At 57.0% G+C, this 13989-nt stretch overlaps 1 non-coding gene across 1 annotated transcript; it reads left to right on the top strand.

Moving 5' to 3' along the window:
• The first annotated feature begins 211 nt into the window (after positions 1-211).
• Positions 212-318, top strand: LOC147918344 (U6 spliceosomal RNA). Its single transcript, XR_015553546.1, has one exon. It is a non-coding gene; the product is annotated as a U6 spliceosomal RNA (small nuclear RNA).
• The last annotated feature ends 13671 nt before the right edge of the window (positions 319-13989 follow it).

The raw sequence follows: 13989 nt of genomic DNA, 5'->3' as shown, positions 1-13989 counted from the left end.
AGTGGCCTGGGGTTTGCAGGTTCGGATCCCAGGTGTGCACCGATTCACTGCTTGGCAAGCCATGCTGTGGCAGCGTCCCATATAAAGTAGAAGAAGATGGGCACGGATGTTAGCCCAGGGCCAGTCTTCCTCAGCAAAAAAAAAAAAGAGGAGGATTGGCAGATGTTAGCTCAGGGCTGATCTTCCGAACAACAACAGCAAAAAAAACTACGTTCTCACTTCAGCAGCATGTGTGCTACAACTGGAAGGACACAGAGAAGATTAGCGCGGCCCCCGCCTGAGGAGGACGTGCAAATCAGTGGGGAGCCACATTCACTGTCCTCATCTCACGTTTACAGGTGGGAAACGGAGGCTCTGATACGCCAAGTGACTCACTCAGTTGACGGCCTTCCGGCTCCAAATCCCACCCCCAACTCCTTCTCACAACAAATGCCTGCACCTGAGTAGGAGAGTTTTTCTTCCATCTTCTCTTTTCCTCAGGCAATGAAAAGTCTAACCCACTGCTCAGTGGCCTTTAATTGTTCCTCTTTAAGAAATCGTGTTTGCGCGTCATAATGGCCGTAACAACCTCAGCGTGGTCAGCTCTCTTCAAAGTGGGCCCACTGAGAGCCCAGCCCAAGGCCAGGGCCTCCTGAGACCCAACAAACTTCCACGCCGGAGATTGGCTGTGTGGTAACCAGCACCCACGGGTGAACTGGAAATAAAGGACCCTATGTTCCTGGAGTTTTCCAGCGTGGATAAAGCAGTTGAACTGAACACCAAGATAGTTAATTACAGGAAAACGGGCAGATAGCAAATAACTCCAACCCATCATGACACCCGTCCTGGGAGCAAAATAGGAACACTCACACTCCGAGTAAGCCACTCAAAGGTGTGACTCACTCCTCACCCACGGCCAGCTTCTGCCCAGGGCATCGAGTGGCTCTGAAACATCGCCCGGCCTCTCTGCCGAGGAGCAAGCACAGGTCCGTGTAGCTGGACTTGGGTCGGGGCTCAGAATATCAAAGGAAGCCGGTGCCCAGACAGACACAACCATGCCAGCAACAGCATCTTGACACGGAAACCTGCACCCCGACCCTGACGCCCCACAGCCAAGACAGGAGCCTTGAGGAAAGCTCCGCCCTTCCACGAGGCTCGCCTTTCAAACAGCTGTCCCTGATGCTCCAGCTCTCGCCTGGCAGCTCAGCACCATCGGCTCCTTGTCTCCCCACGCCCCACCCCCAGGCCTGTGCTCCAGCGGAGAGGAGGATGGGAGACGGGCCACAGGGCCAGGCAGGTGGAGGAGCGGGTTAAACTGTTTCTCCTTGGCGTGTATCGAGTGATGTTCTGGCAGAAGGACAAGAAGCCATGCCCCCGGGGCAGCTTGGGATCCAGCACAGAATACCCAGGGCTGCGTGTGGCCCGCGCGCCTTTGTGGCCCTTGCACTGAACGTGAGAGGAGAAGGCCGACAATGCCCAGCCTCCTGGGCGGCAAGCACGGGGAGCCCCGTCTCCCCCACCTCCCCAGCGCCCGATGCTCTACCACGGGGAGCCATTCTCTCTGTTAAAACAGATCACCTCTGAGATCTCCCCACCTCCCCGAGATGGAGTGACTCTCAGAGGAGCAGAGACCCATTACTAGCACCGGCAGAGGGAAATTAGCAATGGGAATGGGGAGGGGGGGCGACCACACCCGCCAAGGACAGGCCCACAGGGGCTCCCAGGCATGCCGCGAGGGGCTGCTCCGGGCACGGGAGCCGGGAGGACGGTGGGGAGGTGGGCCTGAAGGAGGGAGAGCAGCCAGCATGGGCGCCGAGCGCTGACGAGGGAGGCCCAGGCCAGAGCAAGAGCGGCCAACACTGGCACCTTTGTGTGGGCATGTCCCCCTCGCACCCACGGTCACACGGCAGCCACAGGCGGCTTCTGGCCTGCGAAGGACAGACACAGGGAGCAAAAGCAAAATGACGATGACCAGCAGAGGAAGGCCCAGCGCCTTCTGCCGGGCGCTCACTGCTGAGCCCCGAGGCTTAGCAAACACCAGCCCTTAAATCGAACTGGGAAGTTGCCGATCTGAGAGTTACCCAAGACCCCAGGTAATTTATAAATATGTGTCTCAGACGAGGTATTCATATATCCATGTCGGCAGGAAAGCGGAGTCAGAAGGGATTTTTACTGATTTTTCACAACTGTGACGTGTGTCCAGTTCCTGGACCGGGCAGGTACAAACGCCTGAATGGAGCGGACGGTGTAGTCACCTGCGCCGTGAATAGGCTACAACCATACCCGTGGGCTCAGGCCGGCTGAGGTCCCCGGGGGGGTCTGTCCCCGGGGCACTGAGTCTGCACAGACTGCACTCTCCCAGCCACGGGGGACAGGGGAGCAGCTCCACAGGGGCTGCTGCGGGCCCACGGGATTCCCGGAAAAGAGAGCCCCCGAGGAGGCAGTCAGGGCTCCAGCCCCTGATCGGCAGGAGGCCCAGCAGACCAAAGCCATCACCCATGCAGCAGGAGCCCCGGGCCAGGCCAGGAGCGAGGACACGGGCGCCAGGACAGGGCGGGAGCCGGGCTGCCTGTGGACCGGCCCTGGCTTCAGGCGGCTTTCTGGGCCAGGCCGCGCAGGACCACACTGATTGCAGGACCGGTCCCCGGGAGATCTTGCCCTTTCCGCCCCCTTCCCCTGTCCCACAGGCCCCCAGGCTGCCTGCCACACCTGCTCTAGTCCAAAGTGAAACTGTTCTTCCCACCTCAGTTTACCGACTTTCCCATTCTCTCCTCGGTCTCTTTCTGAGATGTTTGAAGAGAAATTAATTCATTATTCAATAAATATTTGTCAACAGAGCACTCTTCTGGATACTGGGATACGACAGTGACCAGAACAGATAAAAAGCCTTCTCATGGAGCATCCGTGCTGGGGAGAGAAGGATAGAAAACAAAACTGATACAGAGGGAAGTGTCTAGTGTGTTGGAGGTGATGAGAGCGTGGAGACATCATGCAGGGAAGAGACGGGAAAGGGCATGGTGAAGTGGGGCACTTTTACAGAGAGGCCGGCAGAGACTCTGCTGAGGAAGACACTAAGGAGGTTAGAAAGCAAGCCAAGAAACAGCCTGGAGACAAGCTTTTCAGGTGGAGGAAACAGCACGTGCAAAGGCTCTGGGGCCAGAACGTGCCAGGTGTGGCCATGACGCCGAGGAGAATAGCTTGGCTGGAATGGTGGGAAGGAGAAGGAACCAGGAGGCAAGGACAGAGAGGCAAGGATGGGCCTTGGAGGCCCCAAAGGTCACTGTTGGGACTTTGGTTTTGACATCAGTGAGATGGAGGCCCCTGGAGGGTTCTGTGGAGAAGGAACCTGGCGTGACTTGAATTTAGTGAATAGAATCACTCTGGTGGCTGCCCTGGGAGAGGTGACAAGGGGCATTTTCTCATCTGAAGCACTTCCTCATTTGAAGGCACTGCCTCACCTGGAGCACTTCCTCATCTTTGAACACTTCCTTGTCTGGAGCACTTCCTCATGTGGAGCACTTCCTCGTCTGGAGCACCTCTTCATCTGAGAGCACTTCCTCATCTGGAGCACTTCCTAACCTAGAGCACTTACTAGTCTGGAGCACTTCCTCATCTGGGAGCATTTCCTCCTCTGGGAGCACCTCTTCATCTGAGAGCACTTCCTCATCTAGAGTACTTCCTCATCTAGAGCACTACCTCGTCTGGAGCACTTCCTCATCTGGAGCAATTCTGCGTCTGGAGCACCTCTTCATCTGAGAGCACTTCCTCATCTGGAGCACTTCTTCGTCTATGCACTTCCTCATCTGGAGCACTTTCTAGTCTGGAGCACTTCCTCATCTGGAGCACTTCCTTGTCTGGAGCATCTCTTCATCTGAGAGCACTTCCTTGTCTGGAGCACTTCCTCAACTGGAGCATTTCCTCATCTAGATCACTTCCTCGTCTGGAGCACCTCCTCATCTGGAGCGCCTTTTCATCTGAGAGCACTTCCTCATCTGGAGCACTTCCTCATCTATGCACTTCCTCATCTGGAGCACTTCCTCATCTGCAGCACTTCCTTGTCTATGCACTTCCTCATCTGGAGCACTTCCTCGTCTGGAGCACCTCTTCATCTGAGAGCACTTTCTCGTCTATGCACTTCCTCGTCTGGAGCACTTCCTCGTCTGGAGCACTTTTTGGTCTGTAGCACTTCCTCATCTGGAGCACCTCCTCATCTGGAGCATCTCTTCATCTGAGAGCACTTCCTCATCCGGAGCACTTCCTCATCTATGCACTTCCTCATCTGGAGCACTTCCTCGTCTGGAGCACTTCCTAGTCTGGAGCACTTCCTCATCTGGAGCACTTCCTCATCTGGAGCACTTTCTAGTCTGGAGCATTTCCTCGTCTGGAGCACTTCCTCATCTGGAGCACTTTCTAGTCTGGAGCACTTCCTCGTCTGGAGCACTTCCACGTCTGGAGCACTTTCCAGTCTGGAGCACTTCCTTGTCTATGCACTTCCTCGTCTGGAGCACTTCCTAGTCTGGAGCACTTCCACGTCTGGAGCACTTTCCAGTCTGGAGCACTTCCTCATCTATGCACTTCCTCGTCTGGAGCACTTCCTCATCTGGAGCACTTCCTCATCTGGGGCACTTTCTAGTCTGGAGCACTTCCTCATCTGGAGCACTTCCACGTCTGGAGCACTTCCTCGTCTGGAGCACTTCCTCATCTGGAGCACTTCCACGTCTAGAGCACTTCCTCATCTGGAGCACTTCCACATCTGGAGCACTTTCCAGTCTGGAGCACTTCCTCATCTGGAGCACTTTCTAGTCTGGAGCACTTCCTCATCTAGGGCACTTCCTCATCTGGAGCACTTTCTAGTCTGGAGCACTTCCTCATCTGGAGCACTTCCACATCTGGAGCACTTTCCAGTCTGGAGCACTTCCTCATCTAGGGCACTTCCTCATCTGGAGCACTTTCTAGTCTGGAGCACTTCCTCATCTGCAGCACTTCCACATCTGGAGCACTTTCCAGTCTGGAGCACTTCCTCATCTGGAGCACTTCCACATCTGGAGCACTTTCCAGTCTGGAGCAATCCTCGTCTGGAGCACTTCCACATCTGGAGCACTTTCCAGTCTGGAGCACTTCCTCATCTGGAGCACTTCCACATCTGGAGCACTTTCCAGTCTGGAGCAATCCTCGTCTGGAGCACTTTCCAGTCTGGAGCACTTTCTAGTCTGGAGCACTTCCTCGTCTGGAGCACTTCCTCATCTGGAGCACTTTCTAGTCTGGAGCACTTCCTCGTCTGTGCACTTCCTCGTCTGGAGCACTTCCTTGTCTGCAGCACTTCCTCACAGGGCTCAAACCGAGACTCCCGGCCCCTGGCTGCTCCTTCTTGCACCCGGGCCGGCTGCTCCTCATCCGCCCAGCTCCCCGCTCCAGCACGCCGGCCCTCCAGCCCCAGACCTTTCCTGTTCGTGGGCTGTCCCCCGCGCCCCGTGACCACAAGGAGCTGTGTCGTTACAGCCACGTTTGCCCTCTGTGCTCTGACAGCTCCCGAGCGCGACACCTCCACGGGGCCTCTCCCCCAGCTGCAGGCGATGTCGCCGGGTGCCTGCGCGCCTCCTCCGCTTGGCTGTCCGGCAGACGTCCCCAAACCTGCCTCGCGCCCCTCCCGTCTCTGCAGCCCTCCCTGCGGGCCCTGCCTTCCGAAGACGTCTGGACCGGCGTGTCTCCCCTCTGCTGTCAGCCCCGGCCCAGGGCACCATCATGCCTGGCCCACGTTCCTGCCACAGCCTCCCTCCCGGCACAGCCGCAGTGCCCTCCTGCTGAGAGTCAGCACACGGTACTTCTCAGCCCCAAACCGTCCCAACCACCTCACGGGGGACAGACACTGAAGCCTGGCAGACCTTCAGGGCCGTGGCCCTCTGGCCTCAGAGCCTGCCGCATCCCTTCCTCGTTAGTTTCGCTCCAGCCTCACCAGCCTTCGTGCTGTTCTTAGAGGTGTCCGCCTGCTCCTACCTCCCTCTGCTGGATGCCTCAGGCCCTTTGCACTTGCAGCTCCCTCTGCCGGAACGTGCTTCCCCTTGGCTGCCTCCCACCTCTCCTTTAGTCTGTTCCCAATGTCGCCTCAATAAGACCTTCTCCAAACCCCCCCCAAATTAAAAATTGTCATTCCCACATGGCCCTCCCTGCTCTGCACTTATGCAGTCTACCGTTCTGCATAATTTACAGGTTTATCTTATCCCCTGTGTCCTGCAGTGGTAGAGTGAGGCCCCTGAGGGCCCGCTTTGCTCACTGCTGCCTTCCCTGCCTCTTGGACACAACTGGGATGGCCCATAATACGTGCTCAATAAATGTTTGTTGAATGAACAAGAGAGCACAGTGGATACAAAGTGTATTCTTCCTGCCTCATCCAAGTCCACCAGGACTGACTGAGTTGTTTCATTGGGAACTATTGACCTGAAATGCGGAATATGGTGACCATTTCTGAGCCGACATGGAGCCGGGTGAAATTCAACTTGCTCTGAGGCATCGACTTGTAGGTTTTCAGGAAGACGTGGACTGTGAAAAGCACGTCACAACCTTACCTCTGCAAATCGGTGACAGGAATAGAGGGGCACGAGGGAAGTCACAGACTGGGCGTGTTCCTGCGGGGTGCTCCCACCTCCCACTGTGGCAACCCCTGCCTCCCCTCCGGGGCCAGGGACCCTCCCTGCCCTCAGCTGCCCCATCTGCCCAGGGAGGGGGTTGGACAAGACAGTTTCTGAGGTTCCTTAACATTCTAGATCGTAGGGCGGTTGCTGCCAACAGTCCTCCTCGACAGAAGGGAGTGAGGTGGAGAGTCGATGCCCCGTGGGGTGCCACACTCCCATGCGTTCACCCCACGCAGGGAGAGGCTGCGGGGAGAAGGCAGAGACTGAGGCTCCAGCAAGACTCCGGGTGCTGGAGCACCTGGCACCCCAGTGGGGGTGTGTGTGTGTGAATGTGCGAATGTGCACATGTGTGTGCACGTGTGTCGGAGAGAGAGGAGCCCATCTCCCGCCTTGGGGAGCTGCGGGTCCTCCTCGCTGCGGCCTTGCCGTGTCGGGGCCTCAGCGGATCCTAGTTGCAGAGAGAGCTGCGGCGCGCTGAGCCCGGAAAGCGTCCATCCCCCTGCCCAGGGCAGACCCGTGTGGACGGCGGCTGGGACAATGGCTCTGGGGTTTGCAGGAGGCCCGGACTCTCCTGTCGGTCCTGCTCCAGCAGTCAAAGTCGGCGGGGCTCCCGGACCCTGACACAAAGGCTGCTCCAGCAGCCTTTGGGGTGGTGGAAAACCCTCAGACACCAGCGGGGTGTCCAGACGTGAGCCAGGGCAGGAGCTCGACCTGCACCAGGCAGAGGGTGGCTTGCTCGGGTCACCTCCGCGCTGGCCCAGCCCTGGAGAAGACGCGGGGACACCCTGTCCAGACACAAGGCTGGGCTCCAGGCCTCCCTGGTCTCCACCCTGCACCTGCCAGGTGCCCACTGCCTTCCCTGCTCCACCCTGCCCCTAATCGGGGAGGCGACAGCTAACCAGTGGCCCTAGAGACTCTCTCGAGCCGGCCTGCCTGCTGGCACTGGAAGAGCTGGTCTGTCACGTCGCTGCAGGTCCCAGGGAGTGGTGCCCTGCGGGGGGATCTGATAGGAGCCCTCGGTCCCTGCTGCCCACAGCCGTCACCCGACAGCCTCGGGGCCTTCCTCCTCGCCAGCCTCGGTCACTCCTGTGGATCACTCCACATGTGGCAGCCCTCTCCAGAGGGTCCCCACCCAAACCGCACGTGCTTCCCAGAAAGGGAGCAGAGGCCGGGCCCGCCACCTGCTGTCTCCTGCTCTCGTCTGAGCACGGACGCATTGCCTCCTCCGTGCCCGTCCTGACGTGGCTGGTGACTGCTGTGCCTCTGTCATCTCGCCTACGCCGTGGTGAAGGAGGGGACCCGCCTGCCTCAGGAGTGTGTTTGAGGATTAAAGAGTTAATGTGCAAAACCACCTAGAGGAGAGCCCGGCAGGCACACGGCAGCTGCTCATCAGCTTCTCTGTTATTATTATTGTCATCAGTCATTGCCCAGAAGGTGGTGTGGCGTGGAGGACGGCGGATCAGGAAACGCTGAGCTAGACTAGTCGGGAGCAGCGGCAAGGCCAAGGGTGTTCTACGGAGGGGAGTGGGCTACAGCACGGGGGCCCCCAGAATGTGGAGGGGAGTGGGCCACAGCACGGGCGACCCCAGAATGTGGAGGGGAGTGGGCCACAGCACGGGCGACCCCAGAATGTGGAGGGGAGGCGGGCTACAGCACGGGGGACCCCAGAATATGGAGGGGAGGGGCTACAGCACGGGGGACCCCAGGATATGGAGGGGAGTGGGCTAAAGCACGGGGGACTCCAGGATATGCAGGGGAGGTGGGCTACAGCACGGGGGACCCCAGGATATGGAAGGGAGTGGGCTACAGCACAGGGGACCCCAGGAAGGAGAAAGACAGGAAGAGCCCTGGAAAAAGATTCGTCCATGGGGGACATCCATGGGGACCCACAATGGAGGCCCCTGCAGGCCCCGAGATGCTACCAGCACTGCCAGGACCCCCAGCTCCTCCTCGTCCCAGCTGTGCTACCTGAGAAGGCCTGGCCGTCACAGCTGTGCCCAGATGGGTGCCTGAGAATCCATAAGGCCCCTTTGTTCTCTCCAAGCTCAGTGCTGGCAGGACACACAACAGTCCGAGAGTGCGGGGCAGGACCACGGCTGTCCCACAGTGTGGTCGCCTATACACTTGATTTGAGAGTGATTGGTGACTGGCAGGGCCCCCTATCCCCCAATCATCCATCTTTAAAACGCCACCATTATAGCTTCATTCCTATGGAGCCATAGGAATGTTTTGTCAGGCTTCAAAGTCCCTGTTACATGTGGTTTATACACTGTTGCCTAAACGTCCCTAAATTCATCTAATGGTGACTCATCACAGCCGCCCTAAGGCCGTGCCGTCCAGCCTGTCCCTTAACCTGGCTGGACACACCACCATCTGCCCTGTGGACCAGGTGCGGCCTGGATGTCACCCTCACTGCTCCCTCTCCAATGTCTCCTGTGCCCAATCTGTCCAGCTCTGCCAATTTTGCCTCCTAAATCTTTCTCGGCTCTCCCCTCCTCCCCAGCCCCGTTCCCGAGTCTGGACAACACCAGCCCTGGTCATCTTTGAGCCGAGCACCCCCCAGGCTCCCGACTGGCCCCAGGATGTCCTCTCTCATCTGTCCTCTGCAAAGACCTCCAAGCAACCTTTTCTGCTGGGTTGGCCCACACAAAATGGACATTTGTGTGGCCCTATGTGGATGAAGATAGCAATTCCATTCGGTATGACCCATACAAAGAGGAGAGGACTGTGGATTTCCTGCTCAGAACACTCCCTCGCTCCCAGCAGCCAAGTCACCTGGCAAGCAGAGGGTCAGGCTGTCCGTCCAAGCTCCCCAGGACACCAGACTCCCAGAACTCTACACGCACGTAATCTTGGGTGTGGCGTGGCTGTGTTAGCCCTTCTGCCTGACCACAGCCACACCTTCTCCTCTCCTCCCACTCATCCTCAGGACTCAGCCTGGCTCACCTCCTGCAGAAGGCCTCTCTTGACCAACCCTCATCCGAGTTAAGTAGCACCCCTGCTCCTAAAATACCCTGGGAATAAACCCACACTTACAACCTTGACTTCTGATTATCTGTTTCTCTTTCCATTGCCCACTCCAGCCCTAAAACTCACAGGTCAGGGGTGAGATTTTCACCTCCCCAACCTGGAACCTAGCAGCCCTCAGTTAATATTTACTGAATGAATCAGGGGAAACTTAGCTGGAGCTCACTCACACTAGCATGTAAATGACTGATATTCATCTTTTCCTGAGAACCACTCCTGATACGGGAGAGGAAGGGAAAAACCCCAGAGCTCTGTGCGAGGGCCGAGAAGAGAGCAGCCCCACCTGGAGAGGGGCGGGACCAGAGGTCAGCTTCGTTCTGCACACTTCTAAACAACTCTGTGGGAGAGGAACCGTGGTTCCTATTTCATGAGCAAAAGGCGCTGCAGACAGTTGCTAATGAAAATCTTCCCTGGGGAACGCGGAGGCTGGGCAGCTCGAGGACTCAGACGACCAAGGAGGGAACCCCGACGTGGCGGGGAGGTTCTTGCTGCGACGTGGAGTGGCCTCACAGGACACGGCCTTCCCGCTCCCACTCCCCCACGCTGTGATGTTGGCATTTCCACAGAGACTAATTAACAGAGAGCAGGGCAATTAACTCACATTGCCGGCCTGGTATTTTCTTAAACTGCTTCCAGTTGCCCTGGAGCACGGAGGTGAGCTCAGAGCTGAGACGGTGCTGCTCCCCACAGGACAGGACACACGTGGAAGGTCACAGCCCTGACCCATCCTATAGAGACAGGACAGGGAGGAGCCAGACTATCCCCAGGGCCACCCTGACCCCCTCCCAGCGCTGGGCTGTCCTCCAGCCCCGGGCTCTGCCCTCTCAAAAGTTGAGAGCCTGGTTGGCCGGTTGATGTTTGTTTCCCTGCTTTTCAGTCCGGCCCCACTCCAGAGGTGCGGCTTGTGCCCAGCTCTCGCCGGCCAGTCCCCCTCAGCCCCCATCGACTCCCGGTCCAGGCATCGGGCATCGCTCTTTAAAGCCTGTCCAGGAGGCCGCCCAGCTCCCTCCTCCCCAGCAGGTCCTCTCTCCACCGCCACCTGCAGCAGCATCTTCTCTCCTGCCAGCCAAGCTCACCTTTCGGTTGGGACACCCATCCCCTCGGGCCTCTGTCCCCTCCTCTTTACAGAGCACACAGCAGGACCCATGTGTCCCTTCCCCAAATGCCTCAAGAGATGTCTCACCAAGTAGTCCAGGTGAGAACCGTCCCATTTCTACCTGACACAGACACAGGTCCCTGCGGGAGTCCAGTGTGCTGGAGGGTGGAGAATTATACAGAGATGCCAGTAAGAACTTTGTTCCTGGAAGCTGGGTTTTCACTCTGTGAGCTGAGATTCCATGACACCACGGCACCAAAAACACAAATGACACACCCTTGAATGGGACAATGAGACGTGGTGCAGGTCGTCTGCGAGGTGTGGGGGCTGCTTGTTATAATCATATTTCTCTTTACCTCTATTCATATAATAAAGTTCATCAAAATTCACTAAAGCCACAGACAATAGTTCTACTTAAAATTGCTTATAAATAACCAGACTTGCAATAGATCTTGATGTTGCACAGTATTCATTTTGCCCAAAATGGGTCAAGGCTAGTGCAAGTTCTGATGAGGGAAGGAGAAAAGAGTGACATGAAAGTGTGGAAAGGTCTAGTAAAACAGAGATGTCACAGTTGGAAGGGGGGAACACACAGGCACACACGCACACATGAATGCACACAGGCACGCAATGCACTTACACGAGTGTACACACATGCGTGCACACACAGGTGCACACGCATGCATAATCTCTGCACATTGCCACTGGGTGACTCTCCCCTGACATGAAGACACTACTTGGTACTGTTATGAGTTTCCACATCTTACCCCCCAGAAATTAAAATTCACATAGCAGATAAGTGAACCTCTGCCAATTATTGTATTTATTTAACAAGATAGGCCCTTTCTTTATGGAAATGCTCGTCTGCTCATGAGTCATAATAATTTGTGTGGATTTCTTCAGCAAATGGGAACGCATGAGGACAGTCCCTCGATGACCTCAGCGACCATCACCACTTTGCACAGTGCCCCGAGGTGTTTGAAATGGGCGCATTCTTGCCAAGGCACATGGGTCGTGTGTGTTGGGGGCGGATGGGGGCTGCCTGGGAAGGCGGAAGGCTGGATGAATAGAGAGGCCTCCGAATGAGGGCAGCAAGAACCTTACCCCGTGAGGCCCCTGCCAGTGAAACACTGTCGCTTCACGTCCACCAGAATTCTCCTAACGCGGGACGGCCTCAGTTAGCGCCGTGGGGAACCGGGCTCCAAACGCGCTCGTCAGCGGGGCCATCGTGAGGCAACAAGGACAGCGGCTGGCCTCAAGGGTCAGGTGCGAAGGCTGTAGCAGAGGACCAAGACCATCCCTGGAGTCCCTGCCCTGCTAGCGATGGCCGAGAGCCTCTCCCCAACCCACCCTCACCCCACACCAACCCGTCCCTGAGGTTCAATGGCACCAACGCTGCGAGGTGTTTGCCGAGGTCCAGGAGAGGCCCACGCCGATCACGGCAGGAAGGGTGTTCGCTGTGCTGTCAAGCTTCAGTCCGTTACTCCAGTTGAGACACAGCGCTTAGACGCCGAGAGTGCCGTGACTAAGTGGCCATTAACTGGCTGGCCTCACCTCACTGGGAAAGCGCTCGTGTCTGAGAGCGGCCCCATCTTTTCCCTTTCTGGAGTGCACGGTGCGAGTCGTCATCTGTGTGGGAAGATGTGCGGGCCACGTGGGGAGCTCAGGCCTGAGCTACGGGGCTGCTGCCCGCCTTCGAGAGCGGGGCTGGGTGCACGGCCCCACCTGCGCCCGTCAGGCGGCGCTCCGCTCCACTCTGCTCCCCAGCACTGCACCGCGCTGCGCCAGCCACGCCACACCACACCACACCGTTACACTACACCACACCACACCATGCTACACTACACCACACCACACCACATCACACTATGTTACACTACACCACGCCACACCACACCACACCACATCACACTATGTTACACTACACCACGCCACGCCACAACACACCACACCGTTACACTACACCACACCACACCACACCATGCTACACTACACCACACCACACCACATCACACTATGTTACACTACACCACACCACACCACATCACACTATGTTACACTACACCACGCCACGCCACAACACACCACACCGTTACACTACACCACACCACACCACACCGTTACACTACACCACACCACACCACACCACAGCGTTACACTACACCATACCACGCCACACCACACCACATCACACTATGTTACACTACACCACGCCACACCACACCACACCGTTACACTACACCACACCAAACCACGCTACACTACACCACACCACACCACATCACACTATGTTACACTGCACCACACCACACTACACCATGCTACACTACACCACACCACACCACACCACATCACACCATGATACACTGCACCACACCACACCACACCACACCACACTACACCATGCTATGCCACACCACGCTACACTCCACCACGCCACACCACACCACACTATGTTACACTGTACCACAGCACAGTACACCCCACCACACTATACCACATCACACTATGTTACACTACACCACACGACACCACACCACACCGCTACACTACACCACGCCACACCACACCACATCACACTATGTTACACTACATCACACCACACCACACCGTTACACTACACCACACCACACCACACCACACCGCTACACTACACCACACCACACCACACCACACCGTTACACTACACCATACCACGCCACACCACACCACACCGCTACACTACACCACGCCACACCACACCACATCACACTATGTTACACTACACCACACCACACCACACCGTTACACTACACCACGCCACACCACACCACACCGTTACACTACACCACACCACACCACACCATGCTACACTACACCACACCACACCACATCACACTATGTTACACTACACCACGCCACACCACACCATGCTACACTACACCATGCTACGCCACACCACGCTACACTACACCACACCACACCACACCGCTACACTACACCATACCACACCACACCACATCACACTATGCTACACTACACCACACCACACTACACCATGCTACACTACACCATACCACACCACATCACACCACACTATGTTACACTACACCACACCACACCATGCTACACTACACCACACCACACTTCACCATGCTACACTACACCATACCACACCACACCACACCACACTATGTTACACTGCACCACACCACACTACACCACACCACACTACACCATGCTACGCCACACCACACTACACTGCACCACACCACACCA

The sequence above is a fragment of the Ceratotherium simum genome, chromosome 1 (genome assembly GCF_057802395.1).
Source record: "Ceratotherium simum simum isolate JZ-2026a chromosome 1, ASM5780239v1, whole genome shotgun sequence".
In the NCBI taxonomy this organism is placed as follows: Eukaryota; Metazoa; Chordata; class Mammalia; order Perissodactyla; family Rhinocerotidae; genus Ceratotherium; species Ceratotherium simum.
The sequence above is the reverse complement of the archived record's forward strand: the minus strand, read 5'-3'. Positions and strand labels throughout refer to the sequence as shown.